Raw genomic sequence first — 24,055 nt, 5'->3', positions numbered from 1 at the left:
TAACTTTATAAGGCCGTGCCACCAGAAAATATACTTCTAATTCTGTAAAAAATGTCTGTGTACATCCCTTGATCACTTGGTATATGATCTTTTAAAATACTTATGCTATCAAGTTAAACAGGAATAAAACAAGTAAGTAAAGATGAAGCAGCTACTGCCAGCATCAAATTATTACTAGGTGAAAAAAGGAGATAATTATTGAGAAAGGAAGCCACGGTCTTGACAGTTTTACCTTTCAGCCTCAGCTCAGTGCCATTCCTGACTTTATAAACTGTAGCACCAGACAAAAGACTCCAGTGCTAAGAAAACACTGGCACAGTCACAGAAAACCAGGGAACTACTGATTTGCAAAGAATATCATTTCTCAAAAGGTGAAGTAGATACAAAAGAGTAGTTCTTTTGCAAATTAAGACTGAAAGTGTACTTCAGTAATAGTCTGAGAAACAGGGAAAATATACAGGTATAATATGCTAGTAAGAAACACTCGTTGTTTATAATTTATATAAGAAATATCATTTTAGCTATAATGTATATGAAAAACTGATTTTATTTGCTTGTTCAACCGTTTAAGGAAGTTGTAAAGCTTCATTAGAAGGTATATAAAAAGATAAAATCAATTATATCTGGGAAAGAACATTCATGATTTTCAGTCATATTTATGACAGGCTGAAAAATTAGTTTTTGGTTGGTTGGCATGGAGTGAAAAATTCTGTGCTGGATTTTAAGAAGCATTGATGATTGTTCTGAAGATATAACAGATTTTGCACACAGAAAATGAATCAATCTGGGAGATGATTCTAGTTAAATATGATCAAGAATGTAGCTGGCATCTACTTTGGTGGTTGCATGATTAATTTAATCATACCATTTTAGAACTGCTCATGAAGAGATAAGTAGTTATTATAAAGCTAGGTCTAATTTTAACTTCATAAATTATCTGAAGATATTTAAATATAAAAGAGAAACCCATGCCAGGCTTCTGTGTTGTGCTTATTTGGTGATCAAGTGGTTGTTTGAAGAACTCTAGGGGTCATTTGAAGTTCTAGATCAATAATTTGTTGAAAGAGAATTTTGTGGCAAGTTGGAAGAAAAGACTAATGCTTTGGTATGGGAGCAGGTTCTGGTGATCCATTTAGAGACGGGGAGAGGATTGCATGATCTTCAGGGACTTCTGAGGGAAAGGGGTTGCATAATCCAACACCAGTATATATTTACATATACATACCAAATTTTCCTTTTACATTCATTCAACGATGGACAGTTAGGTTGCTTCCATATCCTGGCTATTGTAAATGATGCTGCAATGAACATTGGGGTGCAAATATCTTTTTGAGTTAGTGTTTTTGTTTCCTTTGGATAAATTCCCACAAGGGGAATTGCTGAATCATATGGTAGTTCCATTTTTAATTTTTTTTTTTTTTTTTTTTTTTTTTTTTGCGGTACGCGGGCCTCTCACTGTTGTGGCCTCTCCCGTTGCGGAGCACAGCCTCCAGACGCGCAGGCTCAGCAGCCATGGCTCACGGGCCCAGCCACTCCGCGGCATGTGGGATCTTCCCGGACTGGGGCACGAACCCGTGTCCCCTGCATCGGCAGGCGGACTCTCAACCACTGTGCCACCAGGGAAGCCGTATTTTTAATTTTTTGAGGAACTTCCATAATGTTTTTCATAGTGTCTGCATCAGTTAACACCAACAGTGCACAATGGTTTCCTTTTCTCCACAACCTTGCCAACATTTGTTATTTATTATCTTTTTGCTAATAGCCATTCTGACAGGTGTGAGGTGATATCTCATTGTGTTTTTGATTTACATTTCCCTGATGATTGGTGATGTTGAGCATCTTTTTCAAGTACCTGTTGTGGACATCTGTATGTCTTCTTGGAAAAATGACTATTCAGATCATCTGCCCATTTTTAATCAGATTTTTTTGTTATTGAATCCTTTATATATTTTGAATATTAACACTTACCAGATATATGATTTGCAAATATCTTCTCCCATTCAGTAGGTTGCCTTTTCATTTTGATGATGGTTTCCTTCACTGAGCAAAAGATTTTTAGTTTGATCTAGTCCCATTTGTTTATTTTTGCTTTTGTGTCCCTTACCTTTGGGGTCAGGTCCACCAAAACATCACTGAGATCTATGTCAGTGAGTTTACCACCTATGTTTTCTTCTAGGAATTTTATGATTTCTGGTCTTACACTCAAGTCTTTAATCCATTTTGAATTAGTTTTTATGTATGATATTAGATAGTAATCTAGTTTTGCCCTTTCACATGTGGCTGTCTAGTTTCTCCAACACCATTTAATGACATTTCATGACACCAAAATAATGTCATTTCTTTCTTTTATGTGTTTGGCTCCTTGGTAGTAAATTAATTGACCATATATTTGTGGGTTTATTTATGGACTGTCAATTCTGTTCCATTGATCTGTGTGTCTGTTTTTGTGTCAATACCATACTGTTTTGATTAATATGGCTTTGTGGTATAGTTTGAAATTAGGACACTCGATACCTCAGGTTTTGTTCATTGTTCTCAAGCTTGTTTTTGCTATTTGGGATCCCTTGTGTTTCCATACAAATTTTAGAAGTATTTGTTCTAGTTCTACAAAATATGTCTTTGGAATTTTTATAAGGATTTCATTGAATCTGTAGATTGCTTTGGCTATTAGGGGCATTTTAACAATATTAATTCTTCCAATTCATGAGCATGGAATATCTTTCCATTTATTTGTGTCTTCAGTTTCTTTCCTCAGTGTCTTATAGTTCTCAGTGTACAGGTATTTCACTTCCTTGTTAAATTTATTCCTACGTATTTTAATTTTTTTGATGCAATTGAAAATGGGATTGTTTTCTTCATTTATCTTTCTGATAGTTTGTTAGTAGTGTATAGAAACACAACAGATTTCTGTATATTAATTCTTTATCCTGAAACTTTACAGAATTCATTTATTAGTTCTAATAGTTTTTTGGTGTAGTCTTAGGATTTTCTATATATAGTATCATGTAAACTGAAAACAGTGACAGTTTTACTTCTTCCTATCCAATTTGGATGCCTTTTATTTATTTTTCTTGCCTAACTGCTGTGGCTAGGACTTCAATACAATGTTGAATAAAAGTGGCAAGAGTAGACATCCTTGTCTTGTTCCTGATCTTAGAGGAAAAGTTTTCAGCTTTTCTCTGTTCAGTATGATGTTAATTGTGGGTTTGTCATATATGACCTTTATTATGTTGAGGTACATTCCCTCAATATGCCCTTACTTGAGCATTTTTGCATAAATTGATGTTGAATTTTGTCAAATGTTTTTCTGCAACTATCAGGATGATCATATGATTTTCTATGTTCACCAAGGATTTTGGATTGTAACTTTCTTTCTTGTGATGACCTTGTCTGATTTTGGTATCAGGGTAATGCCAGCTTTTTGAAATGTGTTTGGAAGGTTTCCTTTCTCTTCAATTTTTTGGAAGAATTTAAGAAGAATCGATATTAAATTTTTGAATGTTTTGTAGAATTCACCAGTAAAATCTACTGGTCATGGGCTTTTGTTTGTTGGGACATTTTTAAATTACTGTTTTAATTTCCCTACTAGTAATCAGTCTATTAAGATTTTCTATTTCTTCATGATTCAGTCTTAGAAGATTGTATATTTCTAAAAATTTATCCATTTCTTCTAGACTGTCCAATTTGTTTACATATACTTGTTTGTAGCAGTCCTTATGATTCTTTATTTTTCTGTGGTATCAGTTTTAAATTCTCCTTTTTAATCTCTGATTTTATTTGTTTGAGTCCTCTCTCTTTTTTTCGTGGTTAGTCTAGCTACTTTGTTGATTTTATCTTTTCAAAAACCAGCTCCTTGTTTCATTGGTGTTTTCTATGGGTTTTTTTAATCTCTACTTCACTTATTTCCACTCTGATCTTTATTATTTCATGTATTCTACTAATTTTACCTTTGTTCTTTTTATAATTCCTTTAGGTGTAAAGTCAGATTGTTTATTTGAGATATTATTGTTATGAGGTAGGAGTGTATTGCTATGAAATTCTCTCTTTGAACTGATTTTCTGCATCCCATAGACTTTGCTATGTCATATTTATGTTCTCATTTCTCTTTAGGTATTTTTTTTTCTTCTTTTGATTTCTTTGATTATCCATTGATACTTTGGTATCAATTTTATTTAATTAGATTTAATTATAGATTTTATTTAATCACCATTTTTTGTGTTTTTTCTCTTTATTTCCTTGTGATTGTTTTCTAGTTTCATACAATTATGGTAAAAGAAAATACTTGACATAATTTCAATCTTCTTGAACTACTTGAGACTTGCTTTGCAATCTAACATGTGATCTATCCTGGATATTGTTCCGTATGCACTTGAGAAGAATATGTATTCTGTTGCTTTGAGATGAAACATATGTATCAGAATGTATATATCTCTTAAGTATATGATGTAAATGTGTCATTTACATCCACTGTTTCCTTATTTTGTCTAGATGATCTATGCATTGATTTAAGTAGGGTGTTACAGTCCCCTACTATTGTTGTATTGCTTTCAATTTTTCAACTTAAGTCCATTAATATTTGCTTTATATATCTTGGTGCTCCTCTGTTGGGTTCATATACGTTTATAAAGGTTATATCTTCTTGCTGAATTGACCTATTTATCATTATGTAGTGTTCTTCTTTGTCTTTTATTATAGTTTTTGTTTAAAGCCTATTTTGTCTGATATGAGTATAACTACTCTTGCTTTCTTTTCATTTCCATATGCATGGAATATCTTTTTCCATCCCTTCACTGTAAGTCCATGTGTGTCCTTTCTTCTGAAGTGAGTCTCTTGTAGGCAACATATAGATGGGTCTTGTGTTTTAATCCATTCAGCTAGTCTGTGTCTTTTGATTATTGAATTTAGTCCATTTACATTAAAGTAAGTAGTGATAATCATGTATTTTGCCATTTTGTTTATTGTTTACTGGCTGTTCTTATAGTTACTCTCAGTTCTTTTCTTTTCCTCTTTATCTCTTCCCTTGTGTTTTGTTGATTTTCTTTAGTATTATGTTGAGATTCTTTCTCTCATTTTCTTTTATGTATTTACTACAAGTTTTTTTCTTATGGTTATTATGAGCTTCACATATGACAGCCTGTTTAAATGGTAGACTGTTTTAAGTTGGTAGCAACTTAAATGTGAACACATTCCAAACTTTTATCTTTTTACTCTCCCACCCCCCTACCCTGGACAAACGTTTTACTCATGATAACACATTTTACATTATTTATTTTATGCATCCTTTAATTAATTATTATAATTTTAGTTATTTTTACTTGTCTTTTAACCACTATGCTTGCTTTATAAACGCTTGATCCACTTCCTGTAGTATATATTTATCTATACCAGTGAAATTTTTATTTTCATATGTTTCTTATTATTAATTAGTGCGTTTTCTTTTCACCTTAAATAAGTCTTCATAATATTTCTTGTAGGGATGGTTTAGTGGTGATGAACTCCTTTTGTTTTTGTCTATCTGGGAAAATCTTGACTTCTTTTTCAATTCTGTGTGATATTCTTGGTTGGAAGTATTTTCCCGTAAGCACTCTGAATATGTCATCCACCCCCTTCTGACCTGTAGTTTCTGCTGAAAAATCTGTGATAGCCTTATGTGGTTTCTTTTCATATGTAACAAGTTGTTATTCTCTTGCTGCTTTTAGGATACTCTTTTTATCCTTAAACTTTACAATTTTAATTATAATGTGTCTTAATATGTGTCTCTTTGAGTTCATCTTATTTGGAATTCTCTGGGCTTCCTGGACCTGGATGTCTATTTCTTTTCCCAGATTAGGGAAGTTTTCAGCTACTGTTTCTTCAAATAATTTTTCTGGCTCTTTCTCTCTTCTCATTCTAGGACCCCTATAATGCATATATTTCATTTGATGTTGTTCCAAAGCTCTATTAAGATGTCTTCACTTTTTAAAATTCTTTTTTCATTTTTCTACTCTTGTCTGTGTTAGTTCCATTGTTTTGTCTTTCAGCTTACCAAATTCTTCTACATCATGCAGTCTGCTGTTGATCCCATCTAGTGTATTTTTAATTATGTCATAACTTCTATTTGGTACTTTTTAATATTTTCTGTCTCTTTGTTGAACTTCTCACTGTGTGTATTTATTCTACTTCCAGGTTCAGTGAGCATCTTTATCTTGCTCTTTCAATTGGGACATACTCCAATATCTCTTTATTTTGCCTAGTTTTCTTTATTTGTTTCTAACTAATAGGTGTATTAGCTATCTCTCCCAGTCTTGAAGGAGTGGCCTTATTTAGGTGATGTCTCCTGGGACTCAGAAGTACAATTCTGCCTGGCCACTAGATCCAGGAGTTCAAGGGGTCTCCCCTATGTGTGCTGCATGCACCCTACTGTTGTGGTGGAATCCTGACTGCTGTGTGGCACTGGTGGATGAGTCTGGATCCCAGGTTAGCTGCTGGGAGCAGCTGCCAAAGGGCACTGGTAGATGGGGCTATTGCTAATCCAGCAGGGCTCTTAGTGAGGCATGCCCACTGGTGCTAAGAGATGGACAATTCCAAAATGGCACCCTCTAGTGCCAGTATTAGCAAGGTAACCAGCGATCACATAAATGGCTCAAATCAGTGATTCATTTCCAGGGGGGTATTCCACCTGGTTCCTGTCTCTCTGGCAGATGCTTCAAGGTTAGTAAGTGGGTATCCTATACCTATGATCTGTGTACTTTTTTTTAAATTGAAGTATAGTTGATTTACAATGTTGAGTTAGTTTCAGGTATACAGCAAAGTGATTGAGTTATATATATATACACAAATATTCTTCTGCAGATTCGTTTTCATTATAGATTATTACAAGATATCAAATATAGTTCCCTGTGCAATACAGTAGGTCCTTGTTGTTTATCAATTTTATATATAGTAATGTACATCTGTTAAGCCCAAACACCTAATTTATCCCTTCCTCCCCCTGCCTTCCCCTTTGGTAACCATAAGTTTATTTTCTATGTCTGTGAGTCTTTTCCTGTTTTGTAAATAAGTTCATTTGTATCATTTTTTTAGATTCCATGTATAAGTGATATCCTATGATATTTGTCTTTCTCTGTCTAACTTATTGGGATAATCTCTAGTTCCATCCAAGTTACTGCAAATGACATTTTATTCATTTTTATGACTAATATTCCATTGTATAAATACCACCTATTCTTTATCCATTTATTTGTCAATGGACACTTAGGTTGCTCCATGTCTTGGCTGTTGTAAATAGTACTTCTATGAACATTAGAGTGCTTATATCTTTTCAAATTAGAGTTTTCATCTTTTCCGGATATATCCCCAGGAGTCAGATTGCTGGCTCATATGGTAGCTCTATTTTTAGTTATTTTAAGGAACCTCCATACTGTTCTCCATAGTGGATGCACCAGTTTACATTCCCCCAAAGAGTGTAGGAGGATTCCCTTATCTACAACCCCCCTCTAGCATTTGTTTGTAGACTTTTGATGTTGACCATTGTGACTGGTGTGAGGTAATTTTGATCATTGTAGTTTGATCATCATTGTAGTTTTGATTTGCATTTCTCTAATAACTAGAGACGTTGAACATCTTTACATGTGCCTGCTGGCCATCTGTATGTCCTCTTTAGAGAAATGTCTATTTAGATCTTCTGCTCATTTTTTGATTGGATTGTTCTATTTTTTAATATTGAGCTATATGAGCTATTTGTATATTTTGGAAATTAATCCCTTGCCAGTTGCATCATTTACAGATATTTTCTCCCATTCCATAGGTTCTCTTTTCATTTTGTGTATGGTTTCTTGGCTGTGCAAAAGCTTTTAAGTTTAATTAGATTCCGTTTGTTTATTTTTGCTTTTATTTCCATTACTCGAGGAGATGGATCAAAAAAAATATTGCTGCTTTATGTCAAAGAGTGTTCTGTGTTTTCCTCCAGGAATTTTATAGCATCCAAACTTACATTTAGGTCTTTAATCCATTTTTAGTTTATTTTTGTATATGGTGTTAGCTAATGTTCTAATTTCATTCTTTTACATCCAGCTTCCCAGTTTTCCCAGCACCACATATTCAAGAGACTTTTTTCCATTGTTTGTTCTTGCCTCCTTTTTCGTAGATTAATTGACCATAGCTGCACGGGTTTATTTCTGGGCTTTCTATCCTGTTCCATTGATCTGTGTGTCTGTTTTTGTGTCAGTACCATACTCTTGAATACTGTAGCTTTATAGTAGATTCTGAAGTCAGGGAACATGATTCCTCCATTTCCATTCTGCTTTCTCAAGATTTTTGGCTATCTGAGGTCTTTTGTGTTTCCATACAAATTTTAAAATTATTTTTCTAGTTCTGTGAAAAATCCCATTGGTAACTTGATAGGGATTGCCTTGAATTTGTAGATTGCCTTGAGTAGTATGGTCATTTTAACAATATCGATTCTCCCACTCCAAGAATACCACCATATATCATTCCACCTGTTTGTGTTGTTTTCAGTTTCTTTCATCAGCATCTTCTAGTTTTCAGAGTACAAGTCTTTTTCCTCCTTAGATAGGTTTATTCCTATGTATTTTATTCTTTTGGATGTGATGATAAATGGGATTGTTTCCCTAATTTCTCTTTCTCCTATTTCATTGTTGGTGTATAGAAATGGAAGAGATTTCTGTATATTGATTTTGTATCGTGCAACTTTATTGAATTCATTGATGAGCTCTAGTAGTTTTGGTGGCATCTTTAGGCTTTTCAATGTATAGTATCATGTCATCGCAAACAGTGACAGTTTAACTTCTTCCTTTCAAATTTGGATTCCTTTTATTTCTTTTTCTTGTCTGCTTGCTGTGGCTAGGACTTCCAAAATTATGTTGAGTAAAAGTGGTGGAAGCAGGCATCCTTGTCTTGTACCTGACCTTAGAAGAAATGCTTTCAGATTTTCACCATTGAGTATGATGTTAGGTATGGGTTGTCATATATGGCCTTTATTATGTTGAGGTGCATTCCTTCTATGCCCACTTTCTGGAAAGTTTTTATCATAGATGCTGTTGAATTTTGTCAGAAGCTTTTCCTGCACCTATAGAGATGACCATACAGTTTTAATTCTTCAATTTGTTAATGTGATGTATCTCATTGACTGATTTGCAGATATTGAAAAATCCTTACATCTTTGGTATAAATCCCACTTGACCATGTTGTATGACCATTTTAATGTGTTGTTGGATTGAGCTTGCTAGTATTTTGTTAAGGATTTTTGCATCTATGTTCGTCAGTGATATTGGCCTGTAATTTTCCTTTTTTTGCGATATCTTTGTCTGGTTTTGCTATCAGGGTTATGCTGGCTTCATAGAATGAGTTTGGAAGTGTTCTCTCCTCTGTAATTTTTTGGAATACTTTCATAAGGATAGGTGTTAACTCTTCTTTAAATGTTTTGTAGAATTCACCTGTGAAGCCATCTGGTCCTGGACTTCTGCTTGTTGAAAATTTTTAAATTACTGATTCAATTTTAGTACTGGTAATTTGTCAGTTAATATTTTCTATTTCTTCCTGGTTCAGTCTTAAGAGATTGTCCCTTTTTAAGAATTTGTCCATTTCTTCTTGGTTGTCCATTTTATTGGCATATAGTTGCTCATAGTAGTCTCATGATCCTTTATATTTCTGTGATGTCACTTGTAACTTCTTTTTTATTTCTGATTTTATTGATTTGCACCCTCTTCTATTTTTTCTTGTTGAGTCTGGCTAAAGGATTATCAATTTTGTTTATCTGGTTAAAGAACTAAAGCTTTTAGTTTCATTGATCTTTTCTATTGTTTTCTTCGTCTCTATTTCATTTATTTCTGCTCTGATCTTTATTTCTTTCCTTCTACTAACTTTGGGTTATGTTTGTTCTCCTTTCTCTGCTTGCTTTAGGTGTAAGGTTAAGTTGTTTGAGATTTTTCTTGTTACCTGATGTAAGACTGTATTGATCTAAAATTCCCTTTTAGAACTGCCTTTGCTATGTCCCATAGGTTTTAGATCGTCGTGTTTTTGTTTCCATTTGTCTCTAGGTATTTTTTGATTTCCTCTTTGATTTCTCCAGTGATTCCTTGGTTGGTTAGTAGCACATTGTTTAGCCTCCACACGTTTGTGTTTTCTGCCTTTTTTTCCTTGTGGTTGATTTTTAGTCTCATAGCATTTTGGTCAGAAAATATGATTGATATAATTTCAATTTTCTAAGGCTTGTTTTGTGGCCTAGCATTTAATCTACTCTAGAGAATGTTCCATGTGCACTTGAAAACAATGTGTATTCTCTGCTCTTGGGTGAAAATCTCTCTATATATCAATTAAGTTCATTTGGTCTAATGTGTCATTTACAGCCTGTATTTCCTTATTGATTTTCCACCTGGATTTCCAGTCCATTGTTGTAAGTGGGATGTTAAAGTCCCCTAAAACAATAAGCTTTACTGTTGATTTATCCTTTTATGTCTGTTAATTTTTGCCTTATATATTGAGATGCTCCCATGTTGGGTGCATATATATTTACAATTTTTATATCTCCTTCTTGCATTGATCACTTGATCATTATATAGTATCCTTATTTGTCTCTTGTAACAGTCTTTATTTTAAAGTCTATTTTATTCAAAATAAATATTGCTACTCTGGCTTTCTTTTCATTTCCACTTGTGTGGAATACCTTTTTCCATATCCTCACTTTCAGTCTGTATGTATCTCTAGTTCTGAAGTAAGTCTTTTGGAGGCAGCATATATATGGGTCTTTTTTCTTCATTCAACCACTCTATGTCTTTTGGTTGGAACATTTATTTAATTTACATTTATGGTAATTACTGGTATTCCCTCCCCCTTTTTTTTCTTCTCTTATGATGTGATGACTATCTTAGTGTTACGTTTGGATTCATTTTTCTTTTTTGTGTATATATCTGTTATAGATTTTTTGGTTTGCAGTTACTGTGAGGTTTTTGTATAGCAGTCTCCCTCTTTCTCCCTCTCTCTCCCTCTCTCTCTCTCTCTCTCTCTCTCTCTCTCTCTCTATATATATATATATATATGTATATGTGTGTATATACATATATTATATTATATATATATATGAATTATTGTTTTAAGTTGCTGATCTCTTAATTTCAAATGCATTTTTAAAAGCCTGCATTTGTCCTCTCTTCCCCTCACGATTTCTGTTTTTAATATCATATTTTACCTCTAATTGTTTTCTGTATCCCTTAACTGCTTATTGTGGTTACAGATGATTTTACTACTTTCATCTGTTAACTTCCCTACTAGTTTTTTTTGTGGATGATTTATTACTTTTCCTGTATGTTTGCCTTTGTCAGTGAGCTCTTTCATTTTGTAATTTTTTTGTTTCTAGTTGTGGCCTTTTCTTTTTCACCTAGAGAAGTTCCTTTAACATTTGTTGTAATGCCAGTTTGGTGGTGCTGAATTCTTTTAGCTTCTGCTTATTTGTAATGCTTTGATTTCTCCCTCAAATCTGAATGAGAGCCTTGCTTGGTAGAGTATTCTTGGTTATAGTTTTTTTCCTTTCACCACATTAAATATATCATACAACTCCCTCCTGGCCTGCAGAGTTTCTGTTGAAAAATCAGCACATAGCTTTATGTGAGTTCCCTATTATGTTATTTGTTGCTTTTCTCTTGTTACCTTTAATATGCTCTCTTTATCTTTAATTTTTGTCATTTTGATTACAATGTGTCTTTATGTGTTCCTTTTTGGATGAATTCTGTATGGGACTCTATGCACTTCCTGTACTTGGGTGACTGTTTCCTTTCCCATGTTGGGGAGGTTTTCAGCTATTATCTCTTCAAATGTTTTCTAGTGTCCTTTCTCTCTTCTCCCTCTGAGACCCCTATAATGTGAATATAAGTGTGCTTGATGTTGTCCCAGAGGTCTCTTAAACTGTCCTTGTTTGTTTTCATTCTTAATTCTTTTTTTCTGTTCAATGGCAGTGATTTCAACTACTCTGTCTTCCAGGTTACTGATCTGTGCTTTTATATCATTTAGTCTACTATTGATTCCTTCTAGCATATTTTTCATTTCAGTTATTGTATTCTTCATCTCTGTTTGGCTCTTCTTTAAATTTTATAACGCTTTGTTAAAAATTCTGACTCCTTGCTCTGTGCATCCATTCTCCTCCCTAGTTTTTTGCTCATCTTACAATCATGACTCTCAAGTCTTTCTCAGATAGATTGCCTGTCTTCACTTCACTTAGTTCTTCTGGGGTTTTATCTTGTTCCTTTGTCTGGAACATATTCCTCTGCTGCCTCATTTTGTCTAACTCCCTATTTGTATTTTTATGTTTTAGGTTATTTCTGTTTCTCAACCTTGGAGAAGTGGCCTTCTCTAGGAGACATCCTATGTGTCGCAGCAGTGCACTTCCCTCTTGTCACTCCAGCTGTATGCTCTAGGGCTTCCCCCAAAGAGGGCTGCATGGGTTCTTCTGTTGTGGTGGTCTGACTTATATGGGTGGTCTGGTAGGCTTTACTGGCCCCTAGTCCAGTTGGTTGGAAGGTCCTACCTTGTGTGGATGTTGCTGGCTGCTGTTTAATGGTGCCTTGTCATGAGGCAGCTGGTTGCAGAACCCTAAGGCACCCCGGGGCTAGTGCTGGCTCACTGGTGGGTGGAGTCTAGGTTGTGCAGGGGCTGTTGCCCACACACTGGCATGTGAAGCCAGATCCTGGGGTTAGTGCAGGACTACTAGCAGGCAGAGTTGTTTCTTGGAGCCTGGCTGCATGGCCCATGGATCCCATAGCTCGTTTTAGATTGTTGGTGAGGGAAGGCTAGTTCCTGACACAGTTATGTATGTGGTGCAAGGTGTCCTGAAAATTGTGTTGGCCTACTAGTGGGCAGGGCCAGGGCCCAGCTGGCCACAGTGTAGGGTCTGGCTTGCTGTTGGCGGTCTTATTCCGCAGACTGTGGGATACTGGTTGTCCTGGTTCTGGCATCTGCCCCCTAGTGAGTGAGGCTGGTCTAGAGGCTAGTGCAAGCTTCCTGGAGGGCAGGGCCGGTGCCTACTCGCTATTGTGTGGAGGTGGGTCTTGGCCTTCTAGTGGGTAGGGCTGTGTCTAGGCGCATGCCTAGAGGTGACTCTGGGCTCAGGAAGTCTTTAGGCAGCCTGTCTGCTGATGGGTCCGTACCAGGTTAGTTGTTTGGCCTGAGGCATCCCAGCATTGGAGCCTACAGGGTTTGGGTGGGGCCAGGTCTTCGTGCTAATGATCCAGCAGTGTTCACATATTTGGATGTTTCTCAATATGCCTGCCACTAGTGTCTTTGTTCCCAAGATTCCCCACCTCTCCAAGAGACTCTCCGAGTCCAGAAGGTAAGTCTGGCCCAGGCTCCTACCAAATTACTGCTTTTGCCCTTGGTCCCGGTGTGGGTAGGGTTTTGTGTGCTCCCTTTTAAGAGTGAAGACTCTATTTCCCCTAGTCATGTGGGGCTCTGTAATTAAGCCCTGCTGGCCTTCAGAGCCAAATACTGTGTGGTCTCTTCTTCTTGGTTCTGGAACCCCAGGCTGGGGAGTCTCATGTGAGGTTTAGTACTCTCACTCCTGTGGGAGAGCCTCAGCAATATAATTATTCTACAGTTTGTGGGTCTCCCCCCTCCCTGGGGGATATGGGATTTAATTATATTGTGAGTCCACCCCTCCTACCTGTATCATTGTGGTTCCTTCTTTATGTCTTAGTTGTAGAAGATCTTTTCTGGTAGGTTCCAGTGTTCTTCATTGATGGCTGTTCTACAGATAGTTGTGATTTTGTTGTGCTCATGAGAGGAGTGAGCTCAGGGTCTTTCTAGTCTGCTGTCTTGGCCAGTCTCCCTGTGTACTTTTTGTTCTGTTCTTTTTGTGCTGGTTTTGGGTTGAATGAGTCTGTACATAAGATGTTTAAGAACAGGTTTTATGCCCCCTGCAGTTATGTAGTTTTCCTGGGCATATTTCCCATTGGTTTTCAAAGCTAAGCATTTTGGGGACTTGTCTCTTCTGTTCAGGATCAAAGGGTTAGAGTGCCTGATGTGTAACTTGAATCCCTTTCTCCTCAGAGAGAATTCCATACCTTTGTGATCCCTCCTAATTGTGGATTGCTGTGGCTGAGATGTGGGTTTTTCCTTGACAAGCCAGTATCTCTGCCTTTTCTTCCTGTCTTGAAGCTCTCCTTTTCCTTTGTTGAGGAGGTTCTGTTCATTCAGTTTTCAGGTCCTTTTCCAAAAGAATTATTTCATATGTAGTTGTAGTTTTGTTGTGTCCATGGGAGGATGTGAGTTCAGGGTCTTCAGTACTGCCATCTTGAACCCACATTTCTCTGAATGCTTCATATTAGGCATATTCCTAGTTATTTTATTTGTGTAACTATTATATGTGGGTTCTCCCTTCCATTATATTTACTAACTGATTATTGTTTGTACATATGAAAATTATTAATTTATATATGATAATTGTATATATCAGTACATTACTAACTTTTACTTTTGTTAATATTTTTGTATTTGTCATTTATTTTAAAACTAGAATACTTCTTCCAGCAGGTTTTCCGGATTATATGTGGTTACAGTTGAGTACCTGAGCCCTTGCATATGTGTCAGTAACTTTTGTTGCCTGTGTGTATGCTGACAACATGGCTAGATATAGAGTACACGAGATAAACTTTCATTTTTAAAACATTGTAGATATTAATTCATTGCTGTTATGCATTCAATATGCTGTTTTTCCCCTGCCAGTATTCTTACCATAATGTCTTCCCTCTCTTTGAAATTCAAAATATAGGTACACAGTTCCTAGTTGTTTATACTTTTCTTTGTTTTTTTTTTTTTTTGGTGTATTTATATTATGTGCTGAATCATTTAAGTTGATTTAGGTTTTCTTAAATGAAGAAAATTGTTTTTTCCTTTTCTGTTATTGAACTTCATATTTTTCATTTTTAAAATGTGACTACTATTTTGTGCTTTTCTGAGAATTGAAATATATACATATAAATAAATTAAGCAGTTAATACTGCATCTAGTTGCTCAGAACATGTTAACAATTATAGTTAGTTTTATATTCATTGTTGTTGTTATATCTAATTATTTTCCTGTTTATTTGCCCTGGTTTATTCTTTTGAAACATTTACTGGTATATTTCACTCCATTCTATACTGCAATTTTTTTCATTATTTTCCTAGCTTTTCACCTTTCTTCTCCATCTAGCTTAACTTATTTTGTACATTACACGATTTCTTTTAATTTTCTTCATTGGCAATTCAGCTCTTTATTGCTGCTAATAGAAAATAAATATATTATGGTACTTTAAATTTTTATTATTTTTCTTATTTTCTCCAGTTCTTTATTTATTTTTACCTGCCCTTTTGCAAGTTCCCTACTAATCACAGTGTGCTGTCTTATTAGTTATCTTTTATCTCTTCTTATATTACATCAGTGCTGTTCACTTTTTACATTATAATTGCACATAGAAAATACTGTCATAATTTTACTTCTTGTCATTTTATGTCTTAGAAGTGTTTGTGGGTTTGTTTTTTGAATTGTTTTCCCATTTATTCTCCTCAAACATAAAATATTCTACATAGGACTGACATTTAGTTATTGATAGGGTGGATGGATTGTCCTTAGAAAACTCAGTGCCATAGTTTCCCTTTTTTTCAGCTGGAGCTTCAGTGCTGGTAATATTAATTTGCCTTAATAGGTTAGCTTTCTTTTGATAGACTGAGTCATGTGGTGAAGGAGCTGGAACTGTGGAAACCCTTATATCAGGACTTCATCATGATATTATAACTGTCTCTGAGTGTGATGAACCCATTTCATGGGGTTACATTCTCTCCCTATATCCTGCTTTGTCAATTGCCCAGCTGCCTGCAAGCTGTGGCCTTTCCAGATTTCTGTGGTATTTATTCTCCACTGTGGTAGAGAAAAGCAGTCCAAACATTTTACTGTTGTTATAGCCCTCCTTCGGCTGCTTTTGGGTGCTGTTGATCTACTTGAATGAACAGGATCCAAAATAGTGTGCTCTGTTCTCTTCTGTGTTCTGCCCTTCCCATGCAGATTTTGGGGTTTTATTCCAAAGTCTTCCAAAGTCTTCTCAGTGCTGTGGTGCTTTCTTAGGAGGTGTTGCAATCTGGTCCAATATATATTATATTCTTAGACTTTGGGGGTGTATGTTTTGCCACGCTTCCCTAATTTTTAATGCTGATGCAGGTTTCTATTTTTGTAGTTTGTTGCTGCTGAGTTGATAGTTATAAACTTTGCTTATGTTGCCATGGTGCTGGAAGTTAATGATTTTATTAATACTTTTCAACTCTATTTCTTAGAACATAGAATATATATGCAAATGCAAAGCACAGAATAAATTGCATTAGCCTTAGAGTTAGAGCTTAGCTGATAGACTAAATGAAATGGTACTTTGGTTTCATAGAAAGAGAAATTGATAGGGTAGGAGTGTGAGAGGAAGAATTTAGCCCTTGGTGAACATCTTTTCTCACTGGCATCCACTGGAAAGCATGTTGTACACTACCAATGTCTTCAGTTGGTGATTCAGTCAGTGGCTTGCATGTTGTTTCTTATTCCCATTGACAAGGTCTCTTCCTTTCTTTGACAATATTTGCTTTACCAGGCTTAGTTCGGGATCACAAGAAGTGATCCTGCCTCAAACTGGGAAAGTGTGTTGTGCTTCCTAAGGCCCTGTGGCATATTTCTGTTTTACTGCCAGCTGCATGAGAATAATTCTGCTGCTCTCCTACCATTCTGAAGTATGGGGTTCTTTGAGTTGTCTGAGGTCCTCTCTGCCTGGACAAACCATACAGTCCTTGCACTATGATCCTTCTGGGTCACCAGGTCTCTATTTAGGAAAAGAAACAGGTGGTCCCTGCTCTTGGCTAAAGGTATTAACCTTGTGCTTGTTCTTTTCCCCATTGTTTGAAATAGTATTCTGTCATATCAATTAGGTTTTGCTGTGTATCAAACCACCCCAAAATTTAGTGGCTTAGAACAAACAGCTATTTTATTTAGCTCATGATTCTGTGGATTGGCTGGACCAGAGTTTACTTGGTTGATTCCTGCTGGACTTTCTGATGGACTGTAGCTAGCTGGTGGATGGATGATCTAGGATTTGGGGCATATTTGGTACTTGGTAGGCTGTCAGCCAGGTGCATCTCATTCTCTCATCCTTTAACCTGCTAGCACTGGCTTTTTGCCATGGTGTTTTCTGGGTTCCAGATACAACACAAGCTTCTGCTAGTGTCACATTTTCTATTGCTCATTTGCCAAGCAAGTGCCATGGCCAAGAACAGAGCCAGTGTAGGAAGGTACATTCAAAAACATGGATGCAGAAGGGTGCAAGCAAATTGGGGCAATTACTACAAAAATCTTCCACATCTGTATTTCTTCTGCCTTTCAGGTCTGCCCTCCTATGGTATGTCCTACTAGCTTTTGACTTGGAGTTGCAAAATTCATCCTCTAGAACCTGTTCATTTTTTCTTAGTAAATATGCTTTATGTCCAATATCATATCATACTAATTATAGATGTGATTTGAGTGAATTTATCAAAAACAAAGCTTTGGTGAAGTTTGCATCCTTCACAAAATGATTGACAGACATCAATAACTTCTTGATATCACCTTGCTCATTTGTGATCCTTGCTGCCTCTCCCTGGAAGGGTCACTCTTACCAAACTCTTGAAGTGATAATGACCAAGGTGAGTAGTACTTCAGACTAATGAGTAGCTAGGATTTGACATGAGTCTCACTCTGACCCGTGGATATCAAAGAACATTAAATATTTCTATGTTCCCTGAGTGGCAACCTGCTTGCTCTACCTTTCTCCTTCTCTTTGTCAGCCCATGCTTCTTGAGATCCCAGTATTCCTTGAGAGGCGTCCTAGAAATGAAGATGGGTAATGGGCTTTGCAGACATGCTTGAGCTTGAATCTGTATCTGTACTTACTGTCTATGGAGCATTGGTCAAGTTACTTAATTTCTGTCTTTATTTTTTTATTTTCTTCTTCAGTAAGATGCTTTTATTACAATGTTTTGTGAAGCTCAAATGAGTCAACATACAAGTGTGCCAAAATTCTGATTTTATTTTTAAATAGGCCAGATTCTTTTAAACTCTGAACATTTGCAAGCACATTTAACTAAATTGAATTCTTTAAAAACGTATGCAATTTTTATACTAGCCTTCAAACACAACCTATTCCTTCTCATCATCATTCAGCTCCCATTGGCTTTCCTTTACAATGAATATTTTCTGAGCATATTTACATTTGATAGCACTCAATTTTTTGCTTAATTTTATTAGCTTTTATTTTTTATTTTACATGTTGGTCTTGTCGCTTCATTCAAATCTAGAGAACATAATGGCAGAGAACATATATCCCCTCCAATCATTGACTGAAATGCCAAGATCAATCAGTTCCCAATTATCACTTGATATTTTTTTACTAATGGGAATCCACTGAAGTGATATCAAGTTCATGGTAACTACTGATTTAGTTTGTGATCTCCTAAATAGATGAGAAGTGAGGAGGAAGAAATTTCAAATGAACTTTTCTTCATCTAAACCAAACCCAATGTAAAAGAAATGGTTTGGGGGCTTCCCTGGTGGCACGGTGGTTGAGAGTCCACCTGCCGATGCAGGGGACACGGGTTCATGCCCCGGTCTGGGAGGATCCCACATGCTGCGGAGTGGCTGGGCCCGTGGGCCATGGCCACTGAGCCTGTGCCTCCAGAGCCTGTGCTCTGCAGCGGGAGAGGCCACAATGGTGAGAGGCCCGCGTACCGCCAAAAAAAAAAAAAAAAGAAATGGTTTAAAATGCAGACAGAAGAATAAGTTTAAGGATAAATATAGATTTATCCAGGATAAAAACTTAATTTTGAATAGTTGCAAAATTTCTTCCTTTAGAAGTATCATCTGTTGTAAAAAAAAAAAAAAAAACCTGTGAAGATTGAGATTCAGACAAAATTGATATTCAACCAGATGTTTTGCTTACATATTATCAAACTGGATTGAATATCTTGTCACTGAATTAATTGAATCAACCTATTATGTTCACCATTATACAGAGTCTGTCATCTGCCTCTAAATCCTGCCACAAGTTCTCTAGAAAAAGTGATATAAATTCTGTTAAATATAATAAAACTCTGTTACAAGTGGCCTTAGTATTCTATGGATTTGGTTAGCTTGCCAGTGAAATCAGAATGTATCAGAATTGAGAAAGTATATAGTATCTCTGTTATCCTTGATAACGTTTACTTGCAAAGCATTTCACACTTTTTCCATATAGTTTTTAAATAGATCATTTCATTTGAATACCACAAAAATATCAAGAAGTAGTCATTCAGACATAGTTATTTTACAATTGGAGAGTCCAATTGGAGAATCTCCAATTTTACAATTGGAGAATCAACTGAGAGGAAATTATGACAAAAACCTGTTTAAATACATAGAAACATGTCTTCCAATCTCTACCCTGTGTGTATGCTCCTTTTTGCACAATTATTTCAGACCTAGATTCTACTTTTCCTTAAATGGTTGGCAACCATGAGAGGTGCATAGATCCACCTGACCAGATGTTTCATTATATAGTGTCTTTTGGAATAAAGAAATTGATTTTCTCAGATTTGTTGTTGTACTTACCTATTGCATCCTGGCCAAACCCTTTGTTAGAGCTATTTCCTATATATTTCAACTCATATGTATTATAGGCAAAATAAAAAGAGATCTTTTCTGTATGCTCTTGTTTCAAACAATAGTCTTACTTGGGTAGTGGGAGGAAAGAAGAATTTAAAACACTCTGTACCTATAAAAATACATATTTTATTGTCCAGTCTACAAGTTATCATGTCAATATTAAATAGATAAAAGTGACCCCTTTATTATTTATTGTTCCAGTGCTAATGAACCAGTAGAGGAAAATATTCTTTCTTTCTATGGCATAATTTTAAATTCTGGTGATAATATGCAAGAAATCATAGATTGGAGCCATCACACACACCTCTAACAAGATTGATTACTTTGACCGTGTTCAGAATGATAGATATTACCCACGCATACATCTTGCAAATGTGCATTTTTTGTTTTAAATAATGCTTAAAGAAAACACTAATAAATTCCTCATATCTTTGAGTACCTGCTCCCAACCCATGTCCCTGCTACTGCAGCCAGAGCTTCATAGTTATTCATATGTACATAGGGAATACTATACGTTGTTCTAATTATTTTCATGTGAGATGAGCAAGAGCCATAGTTTCCTATATGTATTCATTTTAGTGACTTATTAGCTTCTCCTGAGAAGAGAGCAGTAATTCCTTTTTGCATATATTCTATTGGTATCCCAGTTCTTTAAAATACAAATCACGGTATCTTTATATGGAATATAATCAGGAGCCTGTCTTTTGGTGGCCTTTGCCCCTTGGGAATACTCTAGCAAGGCAGAAAGTAAAAAAGTCTGCAAATGTTTACTCTATGATATCTTCCAATCAAAGTAATCCATACCAACAAGTAAAGCCCAGTCATATCTAGCCTATTGGCATCAACTCTTTCATTTAACTTATATCCTAGCCACACTTCCTTCTCCTCCTCTCCCCCATTTTTCTATCTATTTATTTATGTTTTGCATTTGCATTTAAATACCATATTTCATAATGGAGAAAATGAGTGCTATTGTCATTTTATTAATATAATAATGCAGTTGCTGTACATAATTAAAACTCAAAACCCAGAATGTACTGCAAAATGTTCATGAAGTCCATAAATCAAAGTTTTGATTTCCAGAATGGAGGCTATTACTCCCAGCTTGTCTGCCATGGTTTTAGCCACAGACAGGCCATTTTTCCTGCTGATAGATGCTTTTTCTGGTTTGGGCTCTGGCTGTCTTCATCTCCCACCTTGATTACTATATTGCAATAACAGTAGAAAAAAATTATAATACATTAGCATTAATGAATTGGGTGTCCCCAGGTACCATACTGTATGTTTTCTTCCTATTTAAATCATTATAAATAGGAAGGAGACAAAAAAGTTCACATGTATTGAACACCAACTGTATGCCAAGCACCTGTTGAAAACTTGGTATACAGTTGACCCTTGAAAAACACAGGTTTGAACTGCACAGGCCCACTTATTTGCAGATTTTTTCAATTGTAAATACTACAGTACTACACAATCTGAAGTTTTTGAATCTGAACATGCAGAACCCTGGATATGGAGGGGACTGACTGTAAAATTATACTCAGATTTTCAACTGTGTAGAGGGTCGGCACTGTGCAAGGGTCAACTGTATGTTATTCAATCTTAAAGAAAAAAGAGAGAGAAACTTCATAAAGTAGGTGGTAGACCAGAATACTAAGTCTCAGATCATGAAACTAAGAGAGAGAGAACCAGTATTCAAATCCAGATACATTTGATATCAAAAAATGAACTCTTTCAGGTCCAGACAAGGAATATCAATTTCACTTTACAGATGAGGTTCCTAAGACTCAGAACAGACCTGAGATGTGGAGCTGGGATTCACACCTGCTGTGTCAGACATGATGCCAACACAATGCATTTGTCAGAGATTCAGCAGGTACCCTCTAGCTATGCTAGTTCCATCATTTGATTTGTACTGGCTAGCACATGCATCTATAAATGTCAGTCCCAGAGTCTTGTAACCTCTCTCAAGTTTACCTGAGTGGATGATTTTCTGTATTTTATTTATAGTTGCCAACTATTTATTAAGAAATATACTAAAAGTAGCTGGGAATGTAATCAGAATTGCAGTCTTTTCGTTTGTAAAACTTGAACAAGCATAATGATAGCATCATTCAGTGTGCTTTTAACTAGGTTATTAATTCCACTTAGGAGCATTTTCTGTCTCAGCAGAGCTTGATATTTCTATCTTATCCACTAGAATAACCAAAAATAAAGATTACTCCACAGACCAAACTGCCCTGTGGTGTTGTCTAAATTCTTCTAGGAGCTGGTTGGCCTATTTGCTGTCTTCTTCTTTTTAGGTCTTCACTTTATTTATTATTAACCTTTTTATGTACACATGTTCCTTTTATAAGCCAAGTTGAATATTTTTGTTTTGAAGAAGAAATAGGGCATGTACAACCTTTTAAAAAAAAAAGGAGGGCTTCCCTGGTGGCGCAGTGGTTGAGAGTCCGCCTGTGGATGCAGGGGACACAGGTTTGTGCCCCGGTCCGGGAAGATCCCACATGCCACAGAGCGGCTAGGCCTGTGAGCCATGGCCGCTGAGCCTGCACGTCCGGAGCCTGTGCTCCCCAGCGGGAGAGGCCACAGCAGTGAGAGGCCCACGTACCGCAAAAATAAATAAATAAATTAAATTAAATTAAAGAAAGGAAGGAAAGTAGGAAAAATTAAGGAAAATAGAAAAAAATTAGAAAGAAGGAAAGAAAAGTAGAAAGAATTGGTAAAGCTAATAAGGCCTAGAGCACAAGATATTGAAAATATATCTATTCATCAAGGTAGGCTACTCAGAAAAAGAAGGGAAATGTAAGTGATTATATCTGTTATCCAGAAGGAGCCATAGACAGTTGTGTAAAAGCTATCTAAAAAGTCAGGCTCCTTTATCTTTTATTAAATATAACAGTATTTTTTATCTCCTAGCTGAAGAATGAGTTAGGTTTTTTCCCCCTCTGTATTTGAGTTGAGGGCAATACTACTTGCTCTATTCCTATGTCATAATTGTGAAGCTTTTCCTTTTATTACAACTAAGAATGCTAGGAAATGCTAGCTACAGTAGTACAGAAAACATGATGAGTGCTGATAGAAGCTTTGTAACCTAAATACGATCCTACTATGGCATGAATATACTGGTCTGTTCACTATCACTTGGTCACAAACCATACATAAAGATTACTTCTTTCACAGTAAAAAGATTATGCTTTATAAAATAATGAGTCTCAGAAATTCAATGTAACATATAATATGATTTTTAAATTTTGAAAATTCCCATGTAAATGAGAAAGTCGTGGGTCTAATAAAACTAAAATACTTTTTTAAATTTTGCAGTTATATTTAAATGTAAGTGATTGGACCTCTTGAATTATCCAGAATTCCTCCTTCCTAATACCTGGGCACCAAGGCCCATTAGAATACATACTGTAGAATTCTGGTTAACTACATTTCACCTGAGGCACACACTCAGAATATGGTTTGTGTCATTTTTCTATAAATAACGGCTCTTTTGATTTAATCTAAATTTTTGGAAGGGGATCTTCCGGGTGTCACTAGCACTTTGATCCTTTTGAATGGCCAAAAGGAAGTGTCAGATTTTCAGACTCTGGAGGGTTACTTGTCTGTTTCAGCAAACCTGACATTTGATTCTTCCTTTGCTGAGTTTCATCCATTAAAATATCTGTGGTTTGGGTAATTGGGAGCTGCTGTGTAAGCAATGATAAACATACCACTTCTTTAATCTTCTTCTGACTATTTCACCAGTGAAGCCTTGGCCTTCATTTAATGATCTGCCAGGTTTTCCTTGGGTATTTCCTCAAGTGCGCCTTCTGCTTGGTAGGTGGTTCAATATATCTTTTGGGGGGATAGATGTCAGATGTCACACATAGTACCCTATAATGCGCACATTATTCTTAAAACATTTTGGATTATTAAAAAGCAATATAAGTCCACCATATGTAATTTGGGAAATGTGGAAAAATATAAAGAGGAGAATAAAAAGTTCTCATAAAAAGCAGTCAGATAACCACTAAAATTCTGGCATATTTTTTTAGTCTTCTTTGAAGGCCTGAGTTTTTTCATTGGAATTTGTCTCACTCAGTGTCTTTCCCTCCCCACATCTGGGAGTTTTCCTGGGCCACTCAGGAACCAGTATCTCATGTTCCTTTGCCCTCATCTGTTTGTGATACCCACATCCTTGCCACAGCTTCAATTGCCCTTATAAGTTTGCTGTGTCCCAGCATGATGACGCCCTGCCACCATCACTTGACCCCAGCTGCAGGCACCATTCCTTCCTGGAAGCTACGAAGCCTGCGCTTCTTCCCAGACTTCTACCTTCATCTCCCAGACTCTGACTCTACACAAGATTTGTTTGAGCCTTATGGAGAGTAGAAGGAAA

General features: G+C 36.0%; 1 protein-coding gene across 3 annotated transcripts in view; it reads left to right on the top strand.

Annotated features, from left to right (window-relative positions):
• Positions 1–24,055, top strand: part of RGS7 (regulator of G protein signaling 7) — a 603,713-nt gene that overhangs the window by 427,996 nt on the left and 151,662 nt on the right. The gene's annotated exons all lie outside the window — the stretch shown is intronic.

This window comes from Delphinus delphis, chromosome 1, assembly GCF_949987515.2.
Source record: "Delphinus delphis chromosome 1, mDelDel1.2, whole genome shotgun sequence".
In the NCBI taxonomy this organism is placed as follows: domain Eukaryota; kingdom Metazoa; phylum Chordata; class Mammalia; order Artiodactyla; family Delphinidae; genus Delphinus; species Delphinus delphis.
Note: the sequence above shows the minus strand (reverse complement) of the source record. Positions and strands in the feature narration are given on the sequence as shown.